The sequence below is a fragment of the Mastomys coucha genome, unplaced genomic scaffold (assembly GCF_008632895.1).
Source record: "Mastomys coucha isolate ucsf_1 unplaced genomic scaffold, UCSF_Mcou_1 pScaffold3, whole genome shotgun sequence".
In the NCBI taxonomy this organism is placed as follows: domain Eukaryota; kingdom Metazoa; phylum Chordata; class Mammalia; order Rodentia; family Muridae; genus Mastomys; species Mastomys coucha.
The window spans coordinates 32,982,275-32,990,919 of record NW_022196909.1 but is presented as its reverse complement, the minus strand read 5'-3'; positions in this window follow the sequence as shown (position 1 = coordinate 32,990,919).

Sequence of the window (8,645 nt, the reverse complement as noted above, 5' to 3'; positions counted from 1 at the left end):
GCGAACTTTTAACAAGGGCACCTGCAACAGTTCCACGTGAACATGATGCCTAATCCTCACGTCAGCTTGACTGGATTTGGAATTATCGGGAGACACAGCTCTGGGTTTGTCTATGAGGGTGCTTCCACAGAGAAAGGAAGCCGCACTTCTGAGGTAGGTGGCGCCATCCGAAGGACTAGGGTCTGAGCGATCTGAACACCAACATTCATCTCTTTGCCTCCCGACAATAGATACAATGTGACCACCCTCTGCCGCCAAGCTTCTCCACTATGAGGGACTACACCCTTGAACTGTGAGCCAGAATAAACCGGTCCTCCTCCACTTTGCTTTTGTCAGATATTTGCTCGTAACAATGAAACAAAGTAACTAAAACAGACGTCACAATGGTTGCCAGGGCAAAAGAGTGAAGCCCTACTCCTTCCTCACTTCACATGTAACCCAAGAGGATCAAGACCCAAATGTACAATTCAATGTTATGAAATCTTAGAGAAAAAGAAGGAATTGTCCAGAAATTTAAAAGCCGGTTTAAAGTTAGAGAAAATACTGACAAACCGAAATATCTAACTCATGCGGTATGGAAAATACATAAATCCTAAAACTTGTCAATAAATAGGCAAATCAAATCAAAAGAGTTTATACAGAGATTTACTTGAAGGAGACACAGTTGGAAAGTGCTTGACATCTCTGGTTATTTGGGCAAATGTAAGTTAGTACCACAGAGTGAGAGACCATTTCACACCCACAAACATGGCTAGAGTTTTAGAAACATTGAAAATGTGTTGGAAAGAACCTTGGGGAAATGCGAAGTCATGTGTACTGCTGGCCCTGGGAACATCTAGTGGTGCAGTCACTTTGGGAACCAGTTCATCTGTTCTTTAAAATAGGTAGCAACAGATTAACTATGCAGCTCAATTCCACGGCTAAGTCGATCTGCTATCGAAATGAGAGGTGTTTAAATAAAAATGTATAGACAGATGCTTACAGCATTCATTATACGCCCAAAGGGTGCACAGGATCCGATGAAGAGCATCTGATGACTGGATAAATGAGGCATGGTCCATGTGTGCCCTGGAACATTAGTCAGCCATCAAGAGTAAAGTACTGATGCCCGGCTCATTTCAGAACCTTACAAATATTGGGCTCGGTGAAACAAGCCTGGCATGAAAGACCACAGAACTGGGAATTTTAACTTATATAAAAATATGCAGAATGGATTAAAACTTGGATGATAGTGGCAACAGGCTGGGGGACAGAGGAAAGTGTGGAGACACTGAGCTGATAGGTAATAATCTTTCGGGGTGATCAACGCGTTTTGGAAGTGTGTTTTTGGTGATGGTTTCACGACCCCTGTGACTAAGAGACTCAACCTTTCAGAGGGCTTATATGAATTGGGTCTAAATAAAAGGTTAGTAAAAAAAAATAATAATCCCTCCTCAGTAGTTAAGGAAAGCAAAGGGGGCTGGAGAGGTGGCTCAGGGGTCAAGGGTGCTTATTTATCTTCCAGCGGACCTGAGTCCTCAGTTCCCACATTGGCAGCTCACAATCTGTAACTCCAACTCCAGAAAATCTGACTTCCTCCTCTGGGCTTTGTGGATACTATATTCAGTGTATGTGCTCAACACATACACACACACACACACACACACACACACACACACACACAATTGTGCACGTGCCAATTTTAAAAAAAAAATACCCTTTGAAAATAAGATGAAGAGCCGGGCAGTGGTGGCGGCAGCGGCACAGGCCTTTAATTCCAGCACTTGGGAGGCAGAGGCAGGCAGATTTCTGAGTTCAAGGCCAGCCTGGTCTACAGAGTGAGTTCCAGGACAGCCAGGGCTATACAGAGAAACCCTGTCTCGAAAAACCAAAAAAAAGAAAAAGAAAAAGAAAAAGAAAAGAAAAGAAGATGAAGAAAGGAATGTCAGTAGGGTTTTTTCTTTCTTATCTGTTTAAAGTCTATGCCTTGTGGAACAAGAAATAACCACCCCATGACTAAACTAGCCACAGTATTGAGTATTAGGAAACTCAAGAAAGACTTTCTCCAGGGAACACAATTAATTGTCTTAGCATGCCCCCAAGACTTAGACCCTAGGAGTGCAAAGGAGGTGAAGGAAATACCAGCCAGGGAAGATGGCAGTGAGTCAGAGGAAGGTAGGAGCCCTGCACAGCGCTCATCCCCAGGCAAGCTTCACTAGGGTCCCAGGAGCTGGAGCCACCTGGAGCCGGGCAAACTGCTCTTCATAGTGGCCCTCCTCCCCTCCACAGAGCATGGTCAGTTCACACTCCAGCTTCCGGCCCTATTTGCATTCCTTGAGGATTAGCTCCTCCTCCAGAGGAGTAAACCACTCTCTAGAAGCCAAAGCTTGGAGTTCCAAGCAGTAGAGTGAGAGGTGTTGGGGCAGGGGGACTGACTCCATCACTGAGATGGAGAGCCCTAAAGAGGAGGCCCCTGAGAGCTGCCATCAGCTCAGGAGAACCTGTTTGGGTGATTAGACGTCATAAATTCTGAACTAAAAGAAGTGCTGGGTTTGAATTTTGAAGTCACCATTTAGGGGGCAAGCTATTCTACCGGCAGGTTGATTTCTTTATATGCAGAATAAGGGAGGGATAAGATAAATAAATGTCAACAAGTCATTCCAGGAAACATTCTGGGAAGGGATTTTGGAAAGCTCTGATTTTGTCCCCTTCAGTTGGAAGTGGGAGGAGCCTGAGAACACTGGAGCCTGCAGCTGGTGTCTGGTGTCATAAGGGTTTTGTAGATCAAGGGTTCTAACCTGGAATCTGTGCTAGTTCTAAGTAATCCGTTTCAGAAACACATAACAGGTACGTTCATGTGGAAGCTCATGATGAAATCTCCTGTTTCAAATCTCACTTTTCCTGAAGTGAATGCATCTACTGCAGATTGGGGGGGGGGGGTGGATTATTTATTTACTTATTTATTTTTGGTTTTTCAAGACAGGGTTGCTCTGTGTAGCCTTGACTGTCCTGGAACTCACTCGGTAGACCAGGCTGGCCTCGAACTCAGAAATCCACCTGCCTCTGCCTCCCAAGTGCTAGGATTAAAGACGTGTGCCACCACTGCCCCGCTGGATTATTATTAATAGTCTATCTTTCTCAATTCTTCTGCTCTTTTTATAAAAAGTTATTTTATGGGTATTTGCCTGTGCATATATGTACAAGCACCACCTATATGCTTGGTGCCCTCAGAAACCAGAAGAAAACATTGAATCCCCTGAAACTGGGTCAGTAGAGGGCTGCCAGCTACCACGTGGGTGCTGGGAACCAAACCCAGGTCCTGGGCAAGAACAGCAAGTGCTTTTAACCACCCGGTCATTGCTCCAGCCCCTCTCTTGGTATTTTAATGTGTAGCTGTGTTTTGTTTTGTTTTGTTTTTTAATTTGAAAGTGAGGTTCTTGCTGACAGCATATAGCTATCCGAGTCTTGTTTCTTATTCATCCTGCGAATCTCTGGCTTTTTTTTTATTTTGCATTTAGACTAATGGCATTTAAAGTGGCTATTGACATAGTTGGATTAATAGCTACCATATTTCTAACTGTTTTCTATTACTGCCCTTTTCCTTCTGACTTATTTGTTTTGTTTTCCAGTCTCTTTTTCTACATTCTCTGGTTTTAATTGAGCACTTCATATTATTCCATTTTCTTCCGTCTTGGCTATTTATCATACTCACAAATACGTTTAATTAACTAGGCATACATCTGTCATCCTGGTTACTCAGAAGACTGGAGCAGGAGGATTGCTCTGGTCTAGGAGTTGGGATCAGCCTGGACAGTATTGAAATACCCCATCTACAGTGCGCTCTCTCTCTCTCTCTCTCTCTCTCTCTCTCTCTCTCTGCCTCTGTCTCTCTCTGAGTCACCATGTGTTTGTTTTAGCAGGAAGCAGCGTGGCTATGTCTTAGAATCTCTGGTTACGCTATGGAGAAGCTCTCGGTTAACCAGCCTCTACTAAGAGATACCTCCTTTCATCTCTTGCTGTTTCTCAGTTTGGTAGTGGTGGTGGTACTGTCTGTCTGTCTGTCGGTCTGTCTCTCTCTCCTCTCTCTCTCTCTCTCTCTCTCTCTCTCTCTCTCTCTCTCTGTGTGTGTGTGTGTGTGTGTGTGTGTGTGTGTGTGTGTGTCTACCACTGCCTTTGAGTCATCCCCAGGTCAGACTTCCGCGTCTCAGCATCTCGCTCCTCTGAGTGAGCTCCACCCTCAGAGGGAGCAGAGAAGCTCACGGGACATCTGTGAACTCCCACTCTGTCTTCAGGGAGAATTCTCTCTCTCAACTCGGCCTTGGGCCTCACTCCGAATCCTCCGCTCATCTCATCTTAAGAATGGAAGAGAACAAGCTTGGTTCCACTGGGGCCCTCCACTTGCTCTCTCTCCAGAGAGAGGTTGTATCTGTGTTTCGAGGGATGAAGAGAGGGGAGCAATGTTACGGCGGCACTGGGGACTTTTAGGGACCTCACCTGAGGCTGCCAGCTACCCTGTCTGCATTTGGACAAAGCTGGAAGCTACGTCGGATTTTCATCCATATCCCTCATCGGGGTCATCATTGATGTCTCCCGCACCAGGCTGGACACCCCCCGTTTCTTCTGTGGGACCAGAGCCTCTTCATCTCTTTGTTCAGATCTTTGGTGACCTTGCTCTGCCCTCCCCATAACCGTACTGTCTTCCTCGGGGGACATTTCCTTAACTAAGCCCTTTCTCCTGACCCTCCACCCACAGTGTCCCTGGGGACTCAAACCTGACACCATCCAAATAGGTCAGGCTTCTGTGACTCCCCTTCAGAGACAGCTCTGAACTCCAGAGTGATCTGAGTTCTCCGAACAGAACAGCTAATACCATTCAAATCCCAGATGTTCATACAAATAAAAATATATAACGCCGGGCAGTGGCGGCGCACGCTTTTAATCTCCAGCACTTGGAGGCAGAGGCAGGAGAATTTCCAAGTTCGAGGCCAGCCTGGTCTACAGAGTGAGTACCAGGACAGCCAGGGCTACTCAGAGAAACCCTGTCTCGAAAACACAAAACAAAACAAAACAAAACAAAACAAAAAAAGAAATATATAAAATATACATATATATCTAATATATACTAACTATATACACAGACATGCACATACTTATACATATACATCATATACATATACATACACATACACATATACATCATATACACATATCCTAACAAAACTTTATGCTGTTGGTCATTTCTAATATAACTTCTTAACGTTTTTCTTGTGACTACTCTTCAGAAGCCCCAACACAGCAAGAGCCCACTATAGCCAGGAAATTAATTTATTTGATTGCTCATTCTATTCTGGACTTGAGTCATGCTTCCTGTCTCTTCCTTCCACAATACCTCTCAACTCTCAGTGGCTTCACAGAGGCAAATGTGGTACCCGTCTCTACCCCCCTCCCCCACCATCCTGTCAGATCCTGTTCTAGGGAAAATGATTTCATTGGTTGAGTACCTGAGATGATAAACTTTTATAATTTTTTTTTTTACATGTTTGTAGCTGCCAGCAGCCACTCATACGAATGGGTTTTCTGTAATGGGGGTCAAGGCCCGAATAATTTGGGGTACCATAAATGTGGGAAGGGTTTGAAAAAATTAGACCAACACATGGTGTGCTTTCAGTCCGCCATCATTCATTGAATTCTCTTTGTTACAAGCAAACAGGTAGATAGGTAAAGCAAAACCCCACCCCCAAGTTCGTCAGCAACTTGGCCCAATCAACAGCTTCATCTTCAGTCTCTGGAGGCGGGACTTCCGGCGTAACTGGAACTTGGAGAGAGGCGTGGCAATTAGCAGGAGGTGGGCAGAGAGGCGTGGCTATCTGTGGAAGGCAGGGTCTGATAGAATCAGCTCTCAGCTGTAGGAGGGTCATATACGTTGGCAGCAGAGGGAAGGCCCTTGAAGGTATTTCAGGAACCAGAACAGGGATACGAAGAGACTATTGGAGCACATGATCCTGTAGCTGGTCTAGCATCTATCTCCAGTAAATGGAAGTTGGGCAAAGGCTTTTTCTCACATTGCCAACCTTGTAGATCAGTCACAGTGAGAAGAGCAGGGACCATCCCTACGCAGTCTTGTCCTCACACCTGCTGCAGGTCAGAGCTAATCACAAAGAACTTCATGATATCGTAGCCAAGTTCAATAGATGACTACCCTCCTGATTCTGGCGCTATGCTTGCTGCCTGAATAACCCTTTAGAAAGGAATACACTTAAGGACTGGAGAGATGGCTCAGCGGTTAAGAGCACCAACTGCTTGCTCTTCCAGAGGTCTTGAGTTCAGTTCCCAGCGAACACTTGGTGGCACACAACCATCTGTAATGGGATCCGGTGCCCTCTTCTGGTGTGTCTGAAGACAGCTACAGTGTACTCACGTAAATAAAATAAATAAGTAAATCTTAAAAAAAAAAAAAAAAAAGAATTCACTTAACCCCTTGGAGGCTCCATTTTCCTGGATGTAGAGAGCAGTTTTTTGTTTTGGTTTTTTTGTTGTTGTTGTTTTTTGGTTTTGGTTTTTTTTTTTTTTTTTTTTTTTTTTTTTTTTGGATTTTCAAGACAGGGTTTCTCTGTGTTGCCCTGGCTGTCCTGGAACTCACTCTGTAGACCAGGCTGGCCTCGAACTCAGAAATCCGCCTGCCTCTGCCTCCCAAGTGCTAGGATTAAAGGTGTGTGCCACCACCCAGTGAGAGCAGTTTTAAAACATAGGAATAGCAGTGTGTGTAGCAGCTGCACCAGGTGTTTGAGAAGGGCGAATCCAACCTTCTTCCCAATATCCCGACAGAGCCAGTCAGTGAGGCTCACTTACTGGAGTCAATGCTATGCTTCTCTGGCTCCGGAAATTGAACCCCCAATCAACAAACCCCTAAAGTTCACATCGAGAGACTATCACATTAAAAGGCCTTTTTCTTGGCACCGGTTGAAGCCCAGATGAACAGAGGCCTGAAGAGTTGAGGGGCATGTTCAAAGCCCAATGTTTCAACCCTGGTTAACCACCGACACTTGAAGTTCATGTTTACATGTCCTGGCAAATGGGCTCACCAACTACACGGCCAGTGTTACCTCCCAGGGCGTCTCTACTTGAGGTCATCCCAGGGCTTCGGCTATTCCAGAGGGCAAGGCAGTGAGTTAAGATCCTTAGGGACCATGCTGGTGCTTGGCCACACTGGCCAGGGTCCCCAAAGAGGGCCACTCTGGGTGTACATGTGTCCTGGCAGAAATGTGAGGCCAAAGGACGGTCTCTCAGAAGCAAGGACAATTCTGTTAGCTTTGCGGCTCTTAGTAAAGTGGCTTTCTCCACCCCAGGGTTCTCAACAGACAGAAGAGACCTTCTGGTATGAGTCTAGGCTCTATCAAAGACCCAGAGACGCAGAGTAAGATGGCCAGACCCTGAGACCTCAGGCATTTTAGAAAGCCTCTATCTTGCCAGCATGCTTATTGTTTCTGCAAGGGAACCCTCACAAATGGGGAGGAGAGTCCATGATGGTGGGTGCCTCAGAAGCAAAGTGTAGGCACAGCGGTCCATCAGTGAGTGAGGAGAGAGCTGATGGAGCTAGTCTCACCAAGGAGGGCAGGAGAGTCCTGATAAGCGCATGAGACTCCCTTAGCACATCACGACAGCTGGTACCCGGCTGCTACGCCAACCATGGTCTCCCCAGATCTGGAGTAGCTTTGGAGGGGGTATGAGAATCTGAAGGTTGCCAAGGAGGTAGTAGACATACACCACAGTCTTTTTGGAGGTGGGAAAAGAGCATCCGGATGGAAAAGCTCTCCAGAGGCTTGAGGAGCTGCTCCGGCCCCTAGGCTATCAGGACTAAGGGTAGCTGGATAAAACAAAACAAAACAAACAACAACAACAAAAAAACAAAAACAAAAAAACAAAACAAAACAAAACAAAAAAACACACCCTGGATACCAGGAAAACTCCAAATTTTAGGAAACAATGAATACTTTTTAGTATTTGCTGTTATGTGATACTGGGAGCATACTTTTTAAAAAAACTAATGTTACTTATCTGAAATTAAAATTTAACTGGATATCATGTACTTATCTGGTGCTCTTCCACTCCCACCCCCCCCAACAAAAAAGTGACATTTTAAAATACCATGCTAAAAAAAAAACCCATATATTCAGTTATTCAGTGTCAAAAATACAGAGAAGTATGGAAAATAAAAATAAAACCCAGCCATCATTTTGCCACCTACAGTTAACAAGTGTTAACATTTCCTGACCCTTGCCAGTCAGTGTGTCTATTCGCTCTCTCTCTCTCTCTCTCTCTCTCTCTTTCTCTCTCTCTCTCTCTCTGAATGTGTGTATGTAAGTGTGTTTTAGTAAGAATCATATGCTTAGCCGGGCAGTGGTGGCACACGCCTTTTAATTCCAGCACTTGGGAGGCAGAGGCAGGCGGATTTCTGAGTTCGAGGCCAGCCTGGTCTACAGAGTGAGTTCCAGGACAGCCAGGGCTATACAGAGAAACCCTGTCTGGAAAAACAAAACAAAAAAAAGAGACTCATATGTTTATAAATTTATACTACTGCAAGCATATGGCCTCATATTATATTTTCATCTTTAACATATATACATATATGCATATAGGCATGTAAGTGCATAAGCACACATGTACAC